At 37.8% G+C, this 25,489-nt stretch overlaps 1 long non-coding RNA gene across 2 annotated transcripts; it reads left to right on the forward strand.

Annotated features, from left to right (window-relative positions):
* The first annotated feature begins 873 nt into the window (after positions 1–873).
* On the forward strand, positions 874–25,489 carry LOC120455175. 2 transcript variants are annotated; one of them, XR_005616725.2, is made up of 4 exons: positions 874–1,018; positions 3,246–3,722; positions 24,384–24,609; positions 25,266–25,489. It is a non-coding gene; the product is annotated as an uncharacterized LOC120455175 (long non-coding RNA). The 2 variants fall into 2 exon arrangements; XR_005616726.2 differs by lacking the exon at positions 24,384–24,609 and having other exon boundaries at positions 879–1,018.

Below are 25,489 nucleotides of genomic sequence, written 5' to 3' on the forward strand. Positions count from 1 at the left end.
CTCGAAAGGTTCTTGTAAAATTAATAGCAATACGAATCCAAACAAACAAATGTGTATTTGATTGGAAATCAAAAAAAGTCTGATTCATTAATTTAATTTACATACGAATGTATAAAATTATAGCATTCAAAATTATACAATATACACAATCTAGTTTTTAACAAGTTTGTATTCGTTTATTAAAAAGTTCTCATTCGAAAGTAGATGAGTATTTGTACACACGTACATACAGACATACATATGTATGTACATACTCAGAAGAAATGCAATAAAAAAGTAATACCTTACTTACACGAATAAATGTTAATTGACATATGTATGTACAAATGTTTAACTGCAGGTTTCAATTGCTTTTCTTTGGCAATATTTGGGATTCTTCTTCGCCGTATAAATGTTGCCTATTTTTAAATGGATTTCTTCTTGGTTGTGTTACGTTTTGCTTAGTTTCTGCGAGAAGTTCTTTATTCTTGCCCGCTCTTTTTAGCCCCTTACACTGCTTCATTTTCTCCTTACCCTTTCCTTTATCTATTTACCCTACCTACCGAAGTTCTTTATGTGCGTGTGTGTAATTTAAGCTCTTTGTCACTTTTTGTCTGCCGCGCTCTCGCTCTTTCCACTTTAACTAGAAACAAACCATCATCTCGCTCTCTCTTTCTGCAACTTCAGTTTCAGTTTTGTCAAGTTGATTGAACTTGTGAACTTTGTGGCGGCAAAAATAAACAATGCAGAAATGCCAATAAAACAAAAAGTAAAGCCGCAAGGTAGAAACAAAACAAAAGGCAAAGATTTTTTTCGAGTGTGTGTACGTGTGTGTGTGTATTTGGGTGTGTGTGAACCTACCTCAAGTCTAATTAAATTATGCCAAAGAAATGTAAAAAGAAAGAAAAAAGCACCAGCCAAAAAGAAACAACAACTTTGGGAAGAAGAAGTTGTGGAATTTGTGGACGAAGGGGTAGTAAAATGAAGAAGGAGATGAAGCAACAGCAACTTGAATGAAAAGTAGCATATTTTAACATACGTAAGTTTTCCAACAATCTTCTTAAAACGTTTATTTTTGAACACTTATGAAATATGTAGGTAAATCACTAACGGTGCATTTCTATTGCGTATTACACTACATGCGACAATACATGTAACACATGCACACATATGTATGCATGTATGTACTTATGTGCATACATATGTATGTATGAATTCGAAAGAAACAAGTGATGGAATTTTGCGCCCTTCTGCGACTATTAAATCATCAGGTGGTTGCGACGCAAAGTTCTTCCCGCTTTCGTCACCCTGCTGATTTCGTTACGTTTCGCTTTCCATTGCACCAATTTCCATTGCACCTTTTTTGCGCGTGCATCTGCCTTCTCTTTCGTACCTTTGCACGCTTCGGATTTTGTTTTGATTTCGCAACCAGCGACCCAGCAGGAAAATTCCAGTTGAAAACTCGCCTAAGAACTACTCTGCAATTTGCACTTGAAATTATTATTTAATTATTATTGTTAAATGCTCCTGTCAGCACAATGCCAATTAAGTAACGCAATGGGTATTTCCACTTATGAGCACCACAAACAAAAGATCCCTGCCAGTGCCAATACCCTCCTTCTCCTACAGGGTACAACTGCGTTACAGACAAAAAGAAATTGGCGCGCATTTTGTGATCTTTTTTTCGCGCTGCATTCTTCCGCTGTCGAAGTTCGATTTCAATAAATTTTGAAATATTTTCTTATTTTGATGTTTGCGCAATTCCTTTTTACGTGTGCTGCTTGTTTTGTGTAATAATACTACACTACTTTCTGCACCGTTTACGTTCGCTAAAATGGAAAGTGTGCATGGGGAGATAAAACAACTGCGTAAATAATGGCAACAAGTGCTGAGTTTCCATATCAAGTTTGTCCAGAATTTGCCAAGCTTTCAAAAAATCGACGTAACGTAACCGACTAACCTCGCGTCGGGCTCGTAAAAATGATGGGCGATGACAGTGATGACACCGAGTCGCCTGAATCGACAGGTATCGAAAATATCGGAATTAAAGTGTCGATAGATTAGAAAATGATAAGAAAGAATGCATGGAAGGCGAAGGAACACCAAAGCAACTTAAGATGTATGTACATGTGGATACCACAGTGTAGCTTCATTTATGTATATATGTAAGCAAGTTACATAAATGTGTACATACGGCTGTACGATCTTATCGACAGTATTGCTAGTTCTGGATTGAGGTTCATCCCATCCCCAAGCGCAGTTGACTTGGCATTTAACGGTCTACACGTGCAGCAACAATGTAACTTTGACGCCGCTGTCGACAGGTGTACTCGGCGTAATTGTATTGGCAATTCAAATGCGATAAAGCCGGGGTGCCTCGAGTGCCAGTTATGCTCGCCGTAGGCCAGAAACTATCGCCCCCCATTGATAACGCAAATAATCGTAAATTGCATTGCGCACTAGTCTTCCTTTTGCAACAAAGTCGCTATCTCCTGCTTCTTATTTTTTTCCGCTACGTTACGTTTAGTAGTGGGATTTTACTACGTGAATACTGCGTAAAATATCACTTTTTTTTTAAAGTGCTATTGGAATTGTGAGTATTTTTATTACAGTAATATTATAAGGCTAGTTTTCACTTAAATAAAGAGGTATGGGATTACATATATCATAGTTAATATTAAAATATTGAAATAGTTAATATTCACTTAAATATGCATCTAAACTCGGTTTTTGCAAGGTGTGCCTACATGTTTCTATTATTTATTTGCCATTACCGCTTTTTGGCGCTAACTATTTAGACGCCTTTCGTATCAGAAGATAACGCATGTGCAAACCTTCAATTATAAATTATTGGAGGAGCCCAATACTCGAGTATTTTGGCACAACTGATTCATGGGCGTAATTGAACACACACTTGAAGGCCACGATCGTAATTCGAGGATTACCGTGAATGATTCCCGATCTGATATGAATAGAAGTATTTATTCTATTTATAATTGATTTTTTTGACCAAACACTTCTTTAATAATCTAGGAATTTGAAAAGAGGAAAGGGATGTTCAATAAGTTTATGAAGTATGTATGTACTTTTATGCATCTACTTATTTAATACATACATACATATGTACATATGTATGTACATATTTAGATATGTGTTAGGTTTGGCAGTCCAGTTTCTCATTTTTAATGATAATTGTTCGTTACAACTCTATTCTCGTCATTCTATTTGACTCCTATTCCCCTTTGATTTACGTTCTTTTCTTACAGATGGCTTCGTTGTCTTCTTCTTCTTTATCTTTATCTTCGCTGTCGATTTTCTTCGCCGTTGACACATTTTGCATGTGGATTTACGCCCAGAGGTGTAAAGACAAAAATAAAAATAAAGGAAGGCGAAGACAGAAAAGGCAAGAAAACGGCAGCTGCAAAAACAACAAAAAAGCTCCAAAGAAAGAAGACGCCGGTACAGTTGCGCTCACACACACTCACATGCTCACACAACAAATTCGCCAAGAGCGTAAAACCGAAAAAAGTACAGCGTGGCGCTTTTATAACGGCACACAAAAAAAATCAAAACAATGCAAAAGCAAAACAGGCGCAGCACTCAAAACAAATCGAAGAGTTACGAGCACAAGAGAACAAATTGAGTGAGTTTTTCTTTTCGATTTTTGTTGCAGCAACACTGTAGCCAAGACGAAAGTGAATGTTGCCGAAATACTGTTGCTAAGAAATGTTGACGGGGTAAAGGTAAGAAATTAACTTAATTTTTATGTTACATTATACATGTATTTTGGAATATATGTTGAAACCTAATGGAATTAAAACGTACTTGCTAGAATATGTATTTTTTAGAACAAGTTTATGTACATATGTAAGTAACATGTATTCTTGTAACCATTTAACTGTCGGACTACTAAAATTTAAGGTTGATTCTCGTTGTCGGACAGAAATTACATGAATAATGTATCGCATTTAAGTTTACTTTTTGGGAGGCGTTTGCCTTGTATCCCTCGACACCTTTTTATGCATCCCCAATGCCAACCCAATTTTCACTTTTACTTTCACCTTCCCTACGTCCCCATTCATATCCCCAAACACACATTATGTTTTGCACAGTGCACAGCCAGGAATGGAAATGAGTGCGACCTTTTAATGATTTTCCCACTCCAGCTTCAACTTCGATTATACATATCAGTTACCAGCTTTTTTTTTTATTTTATCAAAATGTAAAGTAATTTTATTAACTAACTACCATTTATGTTTAAAGGAGCTAGATATTAAACTTGTTGATAGGGTTTTGTCTCCTACTTCAGCTTTAGAAAATTCAAGAGAAATTTAAATTTAAATCCTAGCTACTAAAACTATGTACATCGATTACACAATTATGTGTGTACGTTTTTATCTTACTGTCTATCTGCGGATGTTTTCTATCCTTATCCCTTATTTATTTTTTGTTTTTCCTTGCCATTAGCTGCCGTCTGCGTATTTGGCACAAATTTCCACACGGCTGGGTGGGCGTGGCGCATTCGAGGGTGGGCGGCTGTGGTTTGGGGGCGTGGCGGCACTGTCTGCGACCTTCAAAACGATAATGAAACCCGGGCGAAAAGCAAAACAAACTTGTCAGACGGGCAGAAGGACATTCAACCGCAAATGGGGAAGTGTGTGAGGGTTGGGTCGAGAAAATAGGGGCAGCCTTCGGGCGGAAAAGTGCGGGGGGTCGTAGCGGGCCAGACATACACTTCCACATCTCCATCTCAACCACCATCATCGTTATCCTCTTCAACATGTCCTGCGCAATCAAGAAAACCTCCAAAGGATTCTGCGATTTCAGACAGGCATCCTACTCGCTCCTTTCGGATTTCTAATGTCTTTTTCCTTGTATTTCTTGTTGCCATATTTATCCTTTGCTGGGCTGCAAGGTCACGGCAGGTTCAAGGTCACTTCGTGGGCCAGGTTAATGTGCGTCTGAATCGGGAATTCGGTATTGGCATCGCAATTGGAAATGAAAACGAAAATGGCCCGCAAAAAGGAAGTGGCCGGGGCGAAAAATTTATGGCGAAAATCGTTCTCCAGGAACGTGAAGATTTTTCCAGATAACGGGCTTTGTTATTAAAAAAGAAAACGCACTGGTGACTATATATGTATTTGTGATCAAAAATATTCGTTAGTAGAAACAATACTATCTTTTCGAAAGATATTTGTCTTTATATATATGTCTTTTCTGTAAAAAATGTATTCATCACATTGATGTTAATCAATTAATTCCACAATTACTTAGCAAACTCGATTTGGGGGATCCTTTTACGGAGTATGGTTTTTCCTGTACGCTCCACTACTTTTTTGCCTTAATCGCTGATTAATTTTGAAGCTTCATGGTTCGAATTCGGTAGGGAAAAAAGTAAATTTTCCCCATTCCCTGGACAGCCGTGCACTTGTGATCTCCGGAGAAAAGTGCCCAAAAAGTGGTGCACACACAAGTGGCACAGGGCAAAATAAAGAGAAAAAAAGGACCCACTCGACAGAAGAAACTTGAGGAGTTTCAAATTGAAGATACGGGGGAAAACAATCAACACCAAAAAACAAACGAAAAATAATTATGAGAATAGATCACTTGTGCGTCGACTAATAGATACCTATTAAAAATATTTAAATCAGAAATTATGTTAAAAAAAAGACAACTTTATATTTTATTGGGTTATGACACTCTAAATTTACCAATCAACCTAATCTTTGTAGAAATTTTCATAGTTCCGATTTAAGTTAGTAACTTAATACGAAATTTTAAAAAATAGTTTATAATCTATTGAGTAATTTATAAAAAATAATGTTTACCCTTAAGCTTAACTACGTAGATCAGAAATACCCCTAAATGGACACCCAAGGGGTTCTACCAAAAAAGACCCCAGGGAAGAAGGAAATTGGACTGGCTATACCTGCTACTCCTATACACCGATACTCAGATACTCAGATACTTAGATACTTCTCCACTTCAGACCCCCGACGTCTCGCTCGTCAATGTTGCACTTGAGGTTATCGTCGGGGAAAATCGTTAAACACACGCACGATAAGCGGGAAAATCCAGCTCTTCGGCTTTCCAAAACTAATATTTCCCCGTCTGGGTGCCGAGATAATATTCGTGTTTATTTTCGGATAACAGAATTTTCTTGCGCTTTCTGTGTTTTCCGTTTGCTCTCTGTCACTCACGTCTGTCACTTGGCATCTGGGTGTCTCTTTTCTTCGCCGTACAGCCATCTCTTTTTGCCCGCCAAGAGCGTGACCTTTTGCGCTGGCGACCAACAAAAATATATATCAGCAAAATGCCCAAGACAGCACTAAACCAATAGCACTGAGATAAAGAGGACACACTTTAAACCTTTAAACCTTATTGCAAGACTATTGGAAAAATCTTGGGTGTTTATATAAAATGTATGCATTTAGTAATACAAAATGTCAAATGTATTTAAATGGAAAATCGCCAAATTGCGGATAACTTTAGTGTTTTTCTCTGTGCCTTAAATAACCAAGCTCCACATACAGATAGAGTTGGAGATGCATAGATAGATGGACTATTTTTGGTCAGCCTTAGACGGGATTTTCTGGCCAACAAAAAACTTTGGGGATATGTTTATTTTAGCCCACCTGGGGTCGCTTTTCTATATGCAACTCTCAGAGTTTTCTCGCGATTGAATTGAAAGTTGGGGGAGATATTTGAGTTAACTGAATAAATGTCAGGGTAAAAATCACGCCAAGGGTGATGTTTTACCAAGTGTTTTTGTAGATCACTGGAAGAGAAAATATCTATTTTTATTTAAACTAACATTATTCATTTTTAAATGGTGTACTTGCAACTTTCATGACTTAGTAAAGTTCCTGTGATTCAGATTCCGATTCCTAATTGGGATTTTTATATCATACAAATTAGTTGCCTAAAGTCAAGAGAGGCTTCACTGTGATTTCCCCATTTAATCAGTTGCTAATTAAGTTTCCTCAACTCCTGAAATCTAGAAAAAAGGCTATCCGTATCTAGAAACGTGCGTATATGTATATAGTTATACATTTAGTTGGCAGCGCAATATCTATATCTGCCCCAATGAAATCTTATCAATTGTCACACTCTTAAGTGTCGTAGTATAATTCAAACTAAACGAAACTAATTTACTATCACTTTTTCGTTTTTGTGAAATATTTTCTTCGCCTCTTTTTTTTTTTTTTTTTTTTTTTTTTTTTTTTTTTTTTTTGCCGTTTTGAAGGTCTTTAAGTTTGGTTGCTATAGCAGCACTATAGGTAAATTTAGTATATATATTTATAGTTATATATAGTTTGGTTATCACTCAAGGTCCGTATCGCACGATTCCGCAAAAGAAATAAATGCCGCGTTAAGCTTTTAGCATACGCTATTTTTTTTTTTTTATTTTCACATTTCAAACATTTTTTTACGCCTCACGCATTTTTTCCGCACATTTCCCCGCACAGCTCTTTGATTATATTAATAATGTCGGACCGTAAAAAACCCCAAGAAAGAAGCAGCTATAAATTTTTGGCCAACGCAAACCAAGGTCAAAAAGAAGCACTATATGTTTCTTCATGTGGGTTTTACTTAGTCCCAATCACAAAGGGGCTGTTATCAGCTTCTAACTGCCAACTTAACCGATCTTAAGTTAATAAAGATATGCACAGAAATTTACTAGATAATACACTAAGGAAGTAGATTAAGATGGTCCCATAAAATATGTCAAAAAGGAGTGTACTTAGATTTCAGCAAAGGCTTTAGAGTTCTTAAACTGTAAGGGTTAAACCACCTGGATTCCATTTATTTTACTGATAAAAGGCGAGATGCGAGAACGCAAATTTTAAGGAGATAAAAGGCCAGAACAAAACTGCTAATTGGGGAAAAAAGGGGGAATTTCAGACGCCAAAAGAAGTTGAGTGCGCAAAGAAATAAGCGTGCAAAAAACACAAATAAAAAAGGAGACGTTTAGAAGTTAATTAAGCAAATTGGAAGAACAAAGGCCACAAAGGGAGAGAGGGGAAAGAGGGGGTTGACCACTTAATACGAGGCGAAAGATTAATGGACAAATCGAACCGAAAGCCCCGAAAATCGAAACAAAGTTTCTACATAATGAACAAAATGAACAAGGGGCCATGGGAAATCGCGGAAACCTAAGCCAAGCTAAGCACAGTGGGGAAATATGATTGTGAAAGATGTTGCGCAGCTCCAATTATTTCCTGTATTTACCACAATAATTTTTTAATATCACAAACATTTTTAATTGATAAATTCCACATTTGTAGTTTACTTAATCCCCAATATTTGTCTTATACATATATTACGTCTTAGGATTTTTTGCCCAATAGTTTCATTTTTTTTTTTTACAAGATAATAACTCCTTCCCTCTGTCACTTAGTCAAAAACTCGGAAGATTAGGAATTATATAAGTAAGTGGGCTTAAATTTGGGTCGCCGATCCAGAAGGAAGAGTTTTAAAAGGTTACGAATCTAAAAGCAAAACAAAAAACTCGGCAGAAAAACAAAGGCTTTGTGCTAAGAAAAGTAAGAAAAACACAAAAAAATAATCATACAATAAAAACTCGAATGTGGCGAATGTGGAGGGCAAAAGAAAGAACGCCAAATAAATTAAAATATTACATCGCTGACCCTGAACCTCGTTTTTTCGTATTGTTTTTCGTATGATTTGTTGTTGTGCGAACTTATGTTTCAAACGGTGGGGCAAAACCATTTTTCTGGTATTTTAATACTTGATTTAAAATGAAATTGCGTTAACTAGAAAATTGCTTAGATATATGCAATTTAAAAACAGGGCAACTAACATATTAGTATATCTATAATTCATTCCGGGTATATATTACTAAATGTTTTATTTGGAACACTGATCAAAATAAACAAATGTACTTGTGTATTTGAGTTTCCTGCAAGCGGAAACCTACATTTTGTAAAACCTCGGAAATTTGACAAGATTTCAGATAAAACTAAAACCACTGAGAAATCAAGAGTCGAAATGAATCATACGAAAAAAATATTTAATTCATACATAGTTACAATAGAACAACAATTGCTGCTTACTTGTTATCGAATAAACCCCTAACCATACAGATTCAAAGATATTTTTGAATTTTATTTAGGCGCTGTTTTTGCGTACAAACTTCGGATAAGCCACAGTGTTCACAGCTCACACATTCCTTGATACAGCCACAAAAAATGTATTATGTTTCTTAATATTAAGCCAATCCATTCAACGCGGCAGTTGATCAATTGAGTGTGGAGCGTGGAGTGTGGCCTATTGGTCCATTCCGGTTCGCAGCCCTTCAAAACGTACACAGTGAAACAATTTGGCCAAGTGCAAATTAAGAGATAAAGAAAATAAAAATGAATGAAAGCGATGATTACATAGAAGTAAAATTACTTACATAAATACAAATTTTTACCCGATCGGACAGGTGAGTATCTGTAATTTTTTTCTTGTGTAAAAACTGGCGATCGATGACGCATGACGAGTGTATGGAAATGTCTAAACAATCAAACCGATCTCAACCAGTCCGGATCGCTAGCACCTGCCCAGAGTAATAGCACCACTAAAACCACTGGAACCACTGGAACCACCGAAAAAAAAACCACCCAACACAACGCTCTTCCGGGTTTTGATCGGTTGATCGTGGCTCGCGTGACACGTGCCAAAAAAGTAGCAGACAAGTTCCCTAATTTAATTAGAAAAATTCATATCGAATACAGTTTAAAAGTGAGATTACAGCATTTATTGCCTGAAAACTGAGCTTATGATACTTTTTATTAATCCAATTAGCTACTAAGAATATGCCAGCGGTTGATGAAGCGCATTAATTATAAAGTATTTAGATATCCTCAGAATTGGGCTTTCCCTTAAATTGGGACCACTTTCTGTAAAGTGTGTGTCTTAGGATTTGAAGTGCAGAGAGTATCCAGAGTTCGTATACCCTTTTTTGCCAGCTAGAACGTCGTTTTGTTTCCATTTTATCTAACTTGCTGTAGCAACAAGAAACTCAACAAAAACACGAGCAAAATAACAAAACGAAATAAAACTCTGCGGTTGAGTTTCTATTTTCCCACGCGCCCAGAAGTTGAAGGAATATGGGAAAAAAAGAGAGGGCCAGATAGGCGATGGAGGCTTAAGCATTTGCTGGCTTTTATCACATTTGTGTTTTGTCAGCTTTTCCACGCACACTCTTGTCCGATTAACTTTTAAGAAGTTTCACGCACTTTGCCCCACAGCCTTGACACGCATGACGAATCGGCGACAGATAACGATTTATATTGGGCATATATGTTGTGCAGAGACCCAGAGATCCATCCACTTGTATTGGCTCCTAAATGGAAAAGTAGCTGTGTGCTGCATAAACCCAAGGCTAAGTAACTACACTTATTTTTTCCAGTGGCAATTGCAAATTGCAAAATTGGCTAATAAGGCAGTAAGCCCGAAGAAACATTTGGCGCGTGAAAAAATATATAAATAATTTGAAGACCTTCCGCTTTGTCCAATAAAAAATATTCAAAAATAAACAAAAAATTGGTGAAAAAGAAAACTCACACAGTCAGACATTCCGGGCTTCTCAAATTCACTTCTTGAGAACGAAGTTCCTACTCTAGAAAATCGTTTTTAATGGAAATTTAAAACGCATCGTTTTTTTCCGCTGGTTTCAAGTGCAAAGCTATATGCATATAAATATATGCTGATAGATCAAATCGAAAGGGGGAATCAAGGGGGTTAGTAAAGCACCACTTGAAATAATTGCAAACAGGAAACAACATTAAGATTTTACGATTTTTCAATTGCAAAAAAATTTTCAAAAGAATTTTCTTTCGAAAAATAGATTATTTTTTACCATACTCTTTATAACAATGATTTTTTGAAAATTTTGATTTTATTTATGTATTTGTATCTGTTCAATTACAAAACATTGTTTATTGAAAAGAATTTTCAACATTTCTTGCAGTTTGCTTAGCATTATACAATTTTCATTCAATTTCGTCTCGAACACTTTTGTAAATCGTCCACATTATTTTTGTCATCACCTTTTAAAATATAAAATTACGAGTTGACAAATTAAGGTTTAGGCATTCGCGATTAATAAATGCCAAACAATATTATTATTGTTATTGAATTACAGGTCCCATTGTGTACTTTTTTCAATAATCAATAATCTCAACTGATGTGAAAAAATTAAATTTCGCTTGGGTTTGTGAATATTTCTGCATTTTTTGCGCTTTACTGAACGGAAAACGGAAAGTGTCAGCTAAAGTTGGCCAAAAAGCAAGGGACCAAAGTGTGCTAAACTGCGCCGTAGACACAACACAACAACCCCCCGAAATAAAATAAAGAAAATGCTTCGAAGGCCGATTCTGCAGGAAATGTCACCTTATACGACACGAGAAAAAATATTCGTTGACACTGCAAAATAAGTTGAACATTCTCATTTCTGTCACGGATTTGAATTCAACATCTACGCAGTTGCTTAAGAGTTCAAGTCGATAAAAAAAATCAAATGCCATGGCATATATAATATGTATGCTTATACATAATTCAGAGATATCTGGCGAACTTGTTTCCAAGTTTGTGGAAAATTTTCCATCGGTGATTGTTTTTTAGTACACAAAAAATTAACACAAAATGACAAATAAAATAGTACACAGCTTAATAAATTGCTCGAATGTAAAACGTTTTCTTTTAGTTTCATCTTGGTTTCAACACAAAATCGGCACCTAATTTTAGTAGTGTATACAAAGTATATGGTGATTCTGGACACAAGAAATGCTGATGAAATTCGGCCAGTTATGTTTCAATATTTTTGAAAATAACAATACCTTTGATTGGAAAATATGTACCTGTTCCTATGAGCATTCTCGAGGTACTAAAATATATTGAGTTGAAACTTGTTCAGACGCTAAATTTTCCATACAATAAAATAAATACATAAAACATACAAATAAAAGTGAACGCGAAGGCAAATTAATGACACGTGTTGCTGATAAGCAAAGAAATATACAAAAAATGAGAAAAAAAAAAACAATTGAAAATATGGTGGAGACCCCTTTTTCAACGCCCCCCTCCTTTTCACCTCCCTGCCAATGCCCTTCACAAAATCCATAGAAAAATTTCGAGTTTAAGGCAGAATGTCAAAGATAAAGAAATTAGCATGAAATAATAAATTTATCTCGAGTGTGGTATCCAACTGTTGCCAGAATTAGAAAATAAAATGAAATTATTACAAAGCCGAAAAAGTCGTGAAATCTTTTTGTTATACTCGTATACCTGTTGTTGTTCTTTTAGTGTGTTTCTATTTGCACTACTACTGTTGTTGTTGTTCCTACATTTCGTCTTGGTTCGTCTATAGTTTCGTTTTTTATAAGTACGATACGCTACGCGGGAAAGGCGGGGCCTTTATGGTTGCACAGGGAGTGGATGCAAAGTTGGGCAGGTGCTTCAGCTTAACACGGGCTTACCTTCCACTCAACAATAAATACGAAGTCAATAAAAAAGTTTGCTATTAAAAGCTTGAGATTATGGTAATCTGGTTTTAAGACATCATACATCTATTACACCTTTGCCTAAAATCATAAATGATATGCATAGTCATAATTAATTACTATTATTATGTGCAACTGCATTTAAAGTACTGCATTTTGCCCAATTCGTAGTTGGCTTGTAGATTTCCAAATGTTTGTGTGCGATTTTTCCAGTCGGCTATGCCTCTTCAAAGTCCGTCCGCAGTAAATGTTTTACTTTAGCGTAGTTTTTTCCGCCTCTGTGTAGATTTTTTGTTTTATTTGGCTCTTGACGACGAGTTTTTGGCGTTTAGATCATTGGCCCACACCTATGTATCTTCCCCCTCCAATATGTTTCACATGCGCCTATGTCTGCGAACTGGAAAGTCTTTAAAACTAATTTGAAAGCAAACATTATGGATTTTGGCAGCCCAAAGGCACAACAAAACTAATAAAACAGAAATACTTGAAAGGGAAGCAAGAAATTCGCGGTCGAATGTTAATTGCCGATAAATGTTTGGAGTCTCATGAAATCGAATGAAATCAAAGTAAAATGAACCAATTACATCAATTGATGTAACAACTCTATAGGCGCGTGGGCAGAAAAGCGCTTGAAGTTTGGAGTATGGCAAAATTCTGGGTTGGCGGCATGACAGATTTTCTCGCTGTGTTCTAAAACATATTTATTCGGCGACATTTTGGCATCAAATCAAAAATTCGTACATAAACTATTTTTGAGGCGACAGTCCCCGAAAGGAGCGGTCGCAGGGCGGGTGCAGGGGTAGGGGTGGGGGATGAGGTTGAGTTGGCGGCCGCGACTAAAACGTTTTGTTTTGGATTTATGTGATTTTGATGGAATCACTTGCAGACAACGGCGACAGCGTCCAAAAATAAAAATAAGTGTAACCAGGAAGCCTAGCGAAGCAAAAGCGAATGCTGCCTTTGGCACACTGATCAACGTATAAATTACCTAAAACTAAATAGACTTTTACATATAAAATCAAATGAGGCTCATATTGCTGTACTTCCATACTCCATATTATTGAATATATAAAATATTTCCTTGTACTTATTAATGTTCAATCAATAATTACGTATAATATCGGTTGGTTTTGGCTGATCCATCAAGCCAACAACCACATGAATCAACCAAACCTCGAGTGTTCTGTGCCAAAGCAAGTCATACCCCACACCATTTTCCAACGAGGGCATTTCGGGCGAATGGATAGAAAGAGTACCCAAAAGCATACGAGTTTTCCATGTGAAATACTTAGCACGGGCTAAAAATCGTTTTGAACAATAGATAAATGTCATGCAGCTGGCTTCGGTTTGCTTTTGGATATGTGCCTCTAATTTGACTATTCTAAATTTACGCTAAAAGCCAGCGGGGCCACAATGGTACTGACCACCTAATTTGGTGCGAACCCCGAAATAAACACAAAAAAAACTGAAAATCCGGATTCCGTGTAACCCCTGTGGTATCTCTGTGGACCAGATTCTCAAAGTCCATACATCGGGGGCTCTTTGCATTTACCATTATCATTATCGTGTATGTAGCTATTACCTATGTACATTACCTATGGAGCCTGAGGATGCCGATTATGATGGTCTCGTGCGCTCCATGAATACCGTGCCACTGTCAACATTTGCATATCACTTTCGTTTCGGTTGTTGGTACTGGTAATATGTAACGAGTCAACACTGTTTGCGAGAAAAGAAACATTGGACGTGATCTCAAGCTACATCATTTGTATTTGATGGGGAAACCTTTCATATCTCAAGTGCAAAGATTTCGTTGATTTACCTTTAGAAATATTTCGTAAATTTAACCCGTGTGAATGATCTCCTCTGTTTGAGTTAGCCAGTGGCTTTCTTTCTGATTTCAAAACCATTTTTGTATCTTTCGGGCATATGGTAAATCTTGGGTGGATCAAATAGCTCCTTCTTTCCCCCTTCTCTCCCTCCTTCTCGTGTGCACTATCATTATCATTATCATGATGATCGTTTGTCGTCGTCTTAGTTTTTTTTTTCCTTTCATTTGACAGACGTGAGAATTTTGTGAGCAAAGAAAACGGACAAATATACAAACACACAATGATAACAGAGCATATCTGGGCACACAACTTACACACCACACACACAGCACACACCAGTGGAAGAGCGCACACACACTTGCACACTTGTGTGCAGTGAAAAATGTTTCAGTGTCGCCCAGATTCAGATACATCTGCATCGTGTAAACATATCGCCCAAAATGTCAATTGCAATGCAGCCCGAAAGATTCGGATACAATTCGCTGAAGTTCTTTTCAACGAAAATGTATAAATGGTTTTTTGTATAATTGAGTTTTGCGTATTTTCCAAGCCAAATCAAATATTAAGACTACTCGTGTATGTGGATTCCCCTCAAAACAGCTGATATAAGAAAAAATCGCTTCGTTGGGAATTCCGACCTGCAGTAAAGACAAAAAAGCGAGTTATCTCATAGATACACTCGAGTCTCTCACACATATCAAATGTGGCTCACACGAACACTAATACTGACTTGGTGCTCTAATTTCTTGATTACACTCGACCAGAGGCTGCACTGGGCTAAAAACGGCATTTGTCCAAGGGATTAGCATTCCAAATGGATGGCAAACATGGTGCAATGTCACACTCGAAGAAATTTTCGGTTATATTTCGCATTGAATGTCATTCAATGCGATTGCGTTGAGGTTGAATTGTATCATACATTTCGTGTGCAATAACATAATCAAGTTTTTGAATGTTATTACTGTTGAAAGAGCCTAAATACGTACTTAACTAAGAGAAATTAATGCTTTTTTTGTCATGTACATATGTATATGTAGATATGTATATATCCCTCCGCCTCTTTTAACCTGTCTATGACAATCGTGATGATGATTACACAAGTGCGATGACAACCAAACGTAAGAGCATCAAAGAAAATGCAAACACTGAATTGTGTGTAAACAGAAATTGATAAAGGAAAAAACAGGGAACGCAGATAGAAGATAGAAGATATAAAACTCTGCTGGATGAAGTGGTGCGTGGAGGAGCTCAATGGAGTAGAAACACCCGAGACGAGACACACAGTGGATTCTAGTTAAATTCATTAAATATTAGCTCGATAAACTCCACGGCTGCGTCAGCGAATCGTAAAAAACTAAACACCCAGAAAAAGTTGAGAACTACTCCCGCATATGTGTGGTGATAACGAAGGAGGGGGGAGTTGTCAAACACTTTGAGACACATTTTCCAACAGTAAATCCTCGATATATGTGATAGTACAAGATCCAGGCACTTGAATATTTCAAAACCAAGAACGAAACGGAGTGGCACTTAAATCCCCTTGATAACAATATATATTACTTTTGTCCACTAGAACATTGGTTGTATAATTCACTTTCATAATTGGAAAATTGAAACTTCGACGCTTTACTTTGACTGATCTTTGTAGAGAATTGGGGGTAGCTGGTATATTATGCTTTACAACTGGAAAACTCTTTCCACCGCTGATCGTTTCACTAGTTTCTAATTTTTTATGATTGATTTGTGTGCGCTATTAAGATTGCATATCGATATCAACGGCGACGCGAGTCTTAAGAGTCAAAAGCCCACCGCCATAAAACAAAAGTCGCTGGAGCGGGGTTCTATACACATATGTACATATGTACGTAGGGCGTATAACGTATAACGTATAGCGCAACAGGTGCGTATCAGGTTGCTAGGCCTATGCGCCACGCCCCCCGCCCACCCGCCGCCCTCCACGAAAGTCCAATTCCAATCGGGTTTTCGGTTGATTTTTATTTTGTTCATTCGGCTGGATAGTTTGCCTACGGTAATGATAAATTGGGTTTTAAGCCCTTTCGCTTTACGCTTTACGAGTTACGTGTTAGTTTGTGGTTTGTCAGAGATGCATGGAATAGAATGTTTGAGAAAATGGCTAATTTCGGCAAAGGAAATGGTTTCAGCGCTAATATTTCCAAGTTGCCTTCATTGTTAATCTAACACTACTACTACCTTACTAATTCATCAAAAACTTGTATATTTTAAAAAACCTATATATTATTGTATTTACTTTGATACACATATTTACTATATATACTGAATAGTGTGAAATTCCATTTCCCACCCCGCGAACTATTTAAATTTGACGGAATTTTCCTGCTCGATGTTTGTCTGCGTTGCGTGGGCGTCTGGAAAATTTCCCAACCGAGAGAGAAAAATTACTTGTAACCACACTTAGCGGTAATTAGTGACGAAAGTTGGACTCGCTAGTGCGGCCACTTGCGATTGGGGGCCGCGAGTGCGTGAGTGACTTGCTACTTATATATCCCCATTGGCTCCAGAACTCGGTACTCTGGCCCCCTCCAAAGTTTACCGATCGATCGATGGTTGGGAATCGGGAATCGGGGAAGGGTTTCAGCCCCACTCTCTAATCTAATCGAGCAATTCCGCTGACCTCGCCTCGGTTTAAACTATCGTTCAGAATGTAATAAAAATCATAAAAAATTAAAAGTGCCCACACAGATAGTGATACATACATTTTTTTTTTTTTTTGTAGTTTCGGGTGGAATTGAATTCATTGAACTGGCCGTAGGCCCCTTGAGGCAATCCGAGATAACCGTAGAGTAAGGCAAGCATTTCTTGATTAATTTTACGACTCGGCGTGTCAAATGTCAAGGCGTACTTCTATGTAGTGCTTAAGCGAGAGAGACTCGTATTTGGTAAAATCAACTTCATATGGGGATTTTACAGGGACTCATACATATATGGAATACAATTGTTGTACAAGCTAAGGATTCATAAGGACAGCTCAAACATTAAGCCAATGCTCACATACCACTTGATATGTACTACAACTATGCGAAATGCTTGTTCACAGAACGTTTCACTTGCGTTTAGACTGTGAACCAGTAGCAGTAGCCAAGACACATATGGCCCGAAAGTTCATGGGAAAAGCATTTAAATCATTTCGATTCAGTCCAGTTTAGCACGCGCAAAGCCAACCGAGCCAAGCCGAAAGCCCCGCGCGAAGAGAGAAATACCAGAAATGCCGAGAAAATTCCAAATTGCTAAACGACACTAATCTACGTTTTATTTAAATGACGAACCGAAAAACCGGAGACGGTGAATGGGATTCGGAATGGATAACAGGGGGATGGAATGGTGGCATTGGGTACCTGTTGCCAAGAAGTCGGCCTATACAGGTGTAAATGCACTGGCAGAAAAGTGTTTGACTTAAACCAAAGTACTTACTAGCTAGAACTACGTTTGTTCGTTGCGCCTGATAGACTATGAATTCAGTTCCTTTAACCATCCATTTCCTTTATCATTTCCGTGACCTTTTTTCGCCAGTGTAGCGACTCTCCCGCGGAGTCTTTGCATCTATTAGAATGTTTCATTAGGCGACCTTTAGCGGCCTCTTTTTCCCCGACTCTATTTCTTTTCTATATCTCGCATCCATTGTTGTTGCTCTTCTGGTACCTGTTCTCTGATCCGAAATCTGGTGTTCAAACAGAATTTAGCCGACAATTAATACGAGGCTCGGGGTTCGTTAGTTTATTTATTTTTTGTCTCCTTTTGGTTGTTTTTTTATTATTTTTATTTTTATTTCGTTTGGTTTTTGGTTTTGGTTTTATTTGTCGGGTTGCACAGGTTTCGTTATGAGCGTTATGCTTATGAGCGTAGGGCCTCGAGTTGGAGATGCTCAGATACAATATCTTGTTTTAGAGGCTGTTGTATAAATTTTAATGAATGAGTTAATTCCCCGTTTCGTAGAACTGTCAATAATAATATTTAGTAGCCCCAGAGCGTTGAACCTACTCCCGTCCTCACCTGTTCATTTTTTTTTCTGTGTGTACGAATGGAAAAAATAGGCAAAATAGAAATCCGAAACGTATTACGAAAATGAAGTTTTAGTGGCATTCTTGTCCTCGCTTCATAAACTCTGCCGTAAATGTCATGCGAATTGTAAACAAAATGTTTATATCCGCAAACAAGTCCCGAATAGATATAGATATAGGTGGCCTAAGGTAACCCAATTTCCACTTTTCAAATTTTCCACGGCTGCACACTGTAAATATTTACAAGATTTTGGTGCAGCTGATATGCTGACATGCATTTCTCAAATCATTTGGGTATCGCGCAAGGTTGGGTCGGTTTATTTGTGATTATCTTGAGAAAATACTCTCAAATGTTTCATGTCTCATTTTGCTATCGCTATTTACGCTATTTACGAGACTGTTTTTCAAATTAACGTCTCGGATTGACACTTTTGATTTCGGATGACTGGGATCATCGGGAAAATGCCAGGTATCTTTAAATTGATGTAATACATTGTAGCATTAGTAAATATTCAATTTGAAATCTATAACATTTTGATCTCTTTTGAGTATTCTGTATTGCCCGTAAACTATCTTCGATTGAGACTCATGAAGCAGTTACTCTTCACTTTAATTGGGAAAAAATTCAACTTTGCTCGGTGATCTGTCGGAAGATTATTGAATTGCGGGCAATTGCCGCTTATTTTTATTTTTTGGTCAAATTGTTTCTGGTTTTTGGGTTCTGAGTCCTGGGTTCTCAACTGGCCGATGACAAACTACTTAAAAGCATTAAAAATGCCAGATGTCATTGCCCCGCACCCCCCAAAAAGTCGTGAGTGTGTGTGCTTTGATCTCTGATTTTCCTTTTTGGACAGTCATCGCCATCGCCATCGCCAAGATCTTCGATCGTTTAACAGCAACTAATTATGAAGCAATTCCATTGCAATCCCAGCGGTCTTCGCTATTTTTACGTTTATTTGCCGACGCTTGTGTTTGCTCTCAAACACAATAAACAAAAAGGCATGCAAAAAAAAAAATGAAAAATAAAAATAAGACAAACACTTCGCATACATTTTACATTTAAAGTTTCTAGTTTTTTGTGAAGGTTGCCTTTGTTTGGTTTTACGAGTCTTTCAAACATTTTTGTATTTTACGATCTAAGGCTAGTCGATCGACCAGTTGAATTTTGAATGGATCTTGATTGGATTTCTCCGAGCAAACCAAGGCAAGTTGATCAGACGTTGTTTTTTTAGTTTAAAAGAAAGTCTGTTTCTACACAAAAATTAATTAACATTTTCTTTAATTTGCGTTCAAACTTTATAGTTTTGCATATAAAACATAAGAGCTAGAAATAATAAATTGCCATGTTGTTTTATTTAAAATTTTTTTTTTATTAGGTTACTTGTTTGTTGACAATGAATACAATACGAAAAAACAACTTGAGCGTATGAATTTCGAAATAAGTTTTCGATATCCGGAGCATATCTTGAAGGGAAAGATTAGTTATGCAACGGAAATTCTGGTGAGTCGCCGACTTAAACATTCAGGAAATCCCACAGGGAATTAAAAAGCCCTAATCGCGGCCCGAGTAGAGGAGCCTTATCAATATGCCTTAAAAGGTCTCCCAAATATCACACTTCACTTCGGTCCCATGGGCTGTTTGATATGTTTAGCTGGAAGTGCGAAAAGCGAAAATTAAATGGAAACAAATCAACCAGGGGTTCTTGTGCGTAACCCCGATCACCAATGCCCCTTCTTTGGACCCTTAGACCCCCCCTAGAACCCCCTTAGAACCCCAACAAGGGTCGTATCTGCGGTCGCAGTTTGTTATCCATTCAAAGCAGTCGTTTCCGCTCATATTTGCAATTACAAATCCAAGTCAAAATGCTGTGGAACTCGGCATACTCTACTTGAGTATAAATATATGCACTTCTGATTATTAATATGATGAATGAGTATTGTTATGCTCAGTATAGTTAGGAGTTCGTAATATTTGTTGTTCTCAAAACTTGTGAATATAACATGGACATTTTTGGAATGTCTTCTTTCAGACGCCCAATAGCGTTGGAGCTGTCCAATTGCCTAGGGTATAATTACACGCGATTGCTAGGGGGCCAGCAAGTATTGCGAATCGGGCTTTACAAATATAATAACAAACATACCATTGGGCAGCCCACACAGAGGCCTTATTCATATTCTCAGGCTTCTTGGTTGGGAACGTCAATGCCAAAAGTCAAAGTCTGACTGTGGATTAATCATCAATCAAAGAGCTGAAAAGCAGAGAGTCAAAGCCGAGACGGCATAAATTAATCGTGAACTCGCGAACTCACGAAGACCCCAAGTTGAGTTCTGCTATCCGGATCTTGGGAAAGTATACCACTGACGTCACATCAGGCCTATTCTCATTTCATTTGAGTGAGTGGAGATATCACACCGCATAGCTCCATTCAATGGGCTGTTACTGTGGACAGCACTTCCGATCTCGCTTGTTTTGTTTTTGTTTCAGTTTTAGTTTCTGTTTTGGATCATAGGTCTGTATATGGCTCGGAACCTGGTGGTACGTTCCACTCCGTTTGAGGAGCTGTGATCTTCACTGTGTTCTCTGTCCAATTTACCATTTTTTTTTTTTTTTAATATCAATCCTCTTTTTGAGTTTCATTTAATTCGGTCTGCATATAATCCAGGTCACTTGCTAATATTACCACACAAACATTCTTCGTTCTTTTCACTTTTGTCTTTGCGAAAAGTGTTGGATTCGGATCACGATCTTAACTTCGTCAGAAAGTGGCGTTCGTGAAGAGTATGCTCTAAAAAACACAAAATAATTAACGGCACCCTCGATCGTGTCATAAGCATTTTGTGTTTTGTAATTAAAGGAGAGGGCAAAGCGGAGAGGGAGAGGGGCTTTAGAGAAGAGGATCAGGCAGTTGGTGCAAAGGAGTCTAGAGTATACAGTGTATGTAGCAGCCTCTGAAGTGAGGTTTCTCTTCATTTTGCTGAGATATAAATGCGAAAGATAGTAATACATTGTACTATAGTAAAGCAAAAACACATGCAAACTGCATATTCAATAAAAAGGAAATTAAAACTTCATAGTGTGGAGCGTTTGTTTTCAAAAAAAAACGCATGTGCAACATATTTGAAACTGGAAAATATCGCATTTTGCACTCGGGCAAAAACAGCAAGAGTATTGCACTTTTCGATCTGAGCATGGACTCATCCTTTTTCGTTGATGCTGCCGCCGTGCTGATGATGTTGCCGCTGTTGTGTTGCTGCAGTTGCGCTGCTGCTGTTGTGTTGCTGCTGCTGCTGCTGTGTTGCCTCGCACATAATTGAAAGGAGTGAAGTGGCTTGTACGTGCGCCACATGCTTGCCATATGCCAAAGGAAACTGGCGACCAATTTATTTCCAACAACAAAAATGCAGGTCACGAAATGTTTAACCCGAAAGCCAAGGCAAAAGCAAAACAAAACATCTACATGTACAAGAAATGGGAAAATGAAAAGGCAAACAAGCAGAGACATCGAAAGAAAGTCATTCATCCAGTCAGTTAGTCAGTCAGAGAGATTTGCCATAGGGGTTTACGGTTTCGGTTTTTGGCTTTTGGTTTTTGGTTTTTGGATTTCGTCATTCGTTGCATTTTTTTTTTTCATTTGAGAACTAACCCCCGGCTTACCGAAGTCCCCCTCGTCGCTCCGTGCATTCCCGCATTGATGGAAAAAGGGTCCCTAAAACGATGGGCATGCAATGAATGGACCAACATCGTATTGCAGGAGTCTAGGGGCGCTACAGTGTGGGGCACAGATATAGGATCAGCTGCAGTCAGTGGGGATAATTTGGAAAATTCCCATGGCAGGAACAAAAAAAAAAGAAAACACAATGGCATTTAATTGGGAACAGAAACATATTTTTTTTTTGAAAATATTACTATTCAAATAGGTTTTTTTAAAAGGTTAACATAACATGTTTTCCTAACGTCCAATTTTTGATTAAAAAGAAATTTTTGATTTTTGGTTATACGCTACTGGCGCGCACTGTGCTCCCTTCATTGCATAATTACCCTAATGCAGATCCCGTCCCACTAGAATTGCCCCCCCGTTCTCGAAAATGGTTTTTATGAATCATAAAATGCTTGTTATGCTGCAATTTACGTTTGTTTTTGATACGACTATTTTACGAGTTTTTAATTTCAACACGCAAAGGGAATACTGGGCACCGTATAATGGTATATCTGGGTATATATCCCCCGACACTCGTTTGATTGCCACTTAATTGGCGAAATACTTAACGTTGGTCGAAATTACTGCATTCCCTATACATACATCTATATATATATGTATATATATGGCTTTTTTTGTTGTGCTTTTTGCTAATTATGCGAGTAGACAATTTCCACCCTTTTTCCATTATTTTTGGGGCTCATGAAGAGAGGTCTTCGACCCCGGGGAATTAGTCAAACATGTCATACGGAAAAACGCGAGTGGATTGACAGGCGGCGGCAGAAGCGAAAATGAAAACTACATAATATAAAACATAATATATGTATGCTAAAACTGAAACCCACTCATTTCTGCCGCCTGACCAATGCAGACCAATTTATCAATCGGCGCCGGCTGAAAAGAAAGTTTTGCCAAGCGTTGTCGAACTATATAACACTTAGTATTGAATACTATATGGTTTTTTGTGCGGATGATCTTACAATGCGTGGACAGGTATAATATGAGTAATTAGGAAATGTACTTGGGATTAAAAGTAAAAGACAATACAGATGCATCTCTTTCGAGTTGGATCTTTGTTCCAATTCAACAAGTTCAATACGAGTATATTAGTTACTGAAAGCGGCAATAGTTTACTGTAGTCAGCAGTTCACTTAATTTATTATTAGCCGCATAAATTACTGTAGTTACTTCGAAATAAATTGCTAATATTGTCACAGTGAGTTTCCTAAACCATTGAATTGATTACTTCGCACCAGTACTCAACTCAGTGGATCACTTAACTTATTGGGTATCGATTTGGGTTTCCTCGTTCTTCGATTTCCGCCTCAGTTTTTTAGTTTCTGTATTTTTGTTGGCTGGCTGGCAATCAGTTGATTTGTGTCAAAGAAAAAACCGAACCACCGAAAAAATATCGTAAGAGGAACATGGCAGGCAAATGATAAAAGACATTTTGTGTGTATTTCGTGGGGCCCCTTTAACCCCCTTAACCCCTTCGTGTCCAACACCCTTTGGGTCTTCAATATTTCAATATTTTTTTTTTGGTAAGGTTCAATGACTTGGCGGCTGCTACACTTTGTTTTTGTACTCTCTGCGTCTGCCGCTTTTGTTGGCAACGTACGGTAAATTTAATCATCATTATCACTATCGCAAGTCAGCTGTTTGCCGCACATCACTCAATTAACAAGACATTCACAAAATATAATGTGTCTCCAAGCTACACAGATCCCCCAGGTTACCCCTTTAAAATGGAAAAATGGAAAACAAAAGACCAAACTAAACTAATAAAGAAGGCAGAAAATTTACCAACGCAAAGAGAAAAGAGGGGGTAACCCAAAGAAAGTCTGAACTTCGCCCCCTATAAAAAATCTTTGGTGGGGTGGTGTAGCAGGGGGGTGGGTAGGGGTATGTAGTGTATAGTGGGGATATGTCTATATAGTGGGGAGGTCAAGTTACAAGTCGGGGATCGGGGATCAGCGTGCTAATGACCGACAATTGCAACAGAGATGTCGCTTCTGCGGCGGCTGCCAACGCAAAGGTGCCTCAATAAAAAGAGTGCAGGAATTGCTGCACTGGAAGAAATCTGTGCGGGGAGAATACATAAGATGAACATATAAAAAGGCTATTAACAAGGTAGTTGGTACATTTTGTGTGTATTTATTTAAGTTTTTCCATATTTCATATTTATTGTCTGTAAATAGGTACGTTTAATATTGTAAGTAGAGTAATAGAGATTTGGTTTTAGTTTGTGTAATTACATAAATATACATACATGTTTTTGTGTAATACGTTACTGAATGTTTTGCATTTTCCTAACCATATTCCCAGTGCCTGCAAAATACTGGACAGATACCAGGCAGATTACAGCCCGATGTCCTGCGGTGAGGCCCCTTGAGATTCTGAATATTCTCCGTATATCAGGCTGCTAATTAAGGTCACACTTCGCTGAAGATGACCGCAATATTTGTTGGAACGGGGATTGCCATTGCAATTGGGTTTTCCTTGATGTAACACCCGTCTTGACAACTTAAGTAAGACGACACCGACACCCCAGGTAGGAACGTAGGAACTGGTCTAGAGTGGGTTGTCCTGGCCCTCGCACTCGTCCTTTTTTCCCTGCACATTCGCCGAGACATGTGTGGTCTTCATAAGTATGCACACTGAGCGAAATAATGCCATTAAATATATGGGGGTAGATTGTTAGATTCTTATACGTACTAAAGATATTTCGATTGCATGCCTGATAGATAAAAGTGAAAACAAAATATCCTGGGTAAACATTGTCATGGGTTGATGCCACTATCATCCGAATTACAGTACAAGTAAATTGTAAAAAAGTAAGATTAGTAGTGCATACATGATCGATCTGCTGGTCTTTTGATTGATTGTCCGCGGGAAGTGTGGACTTCACTCTTGAGTACTCCCCATTGAGTTTCTACGAGGATTTTGACTCGTGTCTTTGCAAATATGAACAACCAAATGAAACAGCTGTCTACAAAAAGTGGAAGTAATCGGGATTATGGAAAGGTAAAGGTGCCGAGTGGCAAGGAAATGTTCAACACCTCTTGGTCGAAGAGGCGAAAACACCCTAAGTATCTGGCTTAAACCATCACAGCTTGCGGTTTCCCTCGGATTAGGATATAATTCTTTTCTCAAAAACAAATAAGTGTTGGTTTTGTCCATTAACAGATTCATTTCTTTTTTTTGTAGGAAGAAGTCACACAAGAAAAACACAAACAAGGATAACAGAAAAAATCTGCGATTAATAGGGGACAACGGAAATTTCAGGCACCTCTGATAAATAATCTAAATCTAAACTCCCTTAATTGGCAAAAGATGTGGACACAGAGGGGCTCATTGAGCTGACATTGTTATAAGCCAAGAGTTTATTTACGATATAAAGATATTGATATTATCCAAGATTTTAAAACATC

This window comes from Drosophila santomea, chromosome X, assembly GCF_016746245.2.
Source record: "Drosophila santomea strain STO CAGO 1482 chromosome X, Prin_Dsan_1.1, whole genome shotgun sequence".
NCBI lineage: Eukaryota > Metazoa > Arthropoda > Insecta > Diptera > Drosophilidae > Drosophila > Drosophila santomea.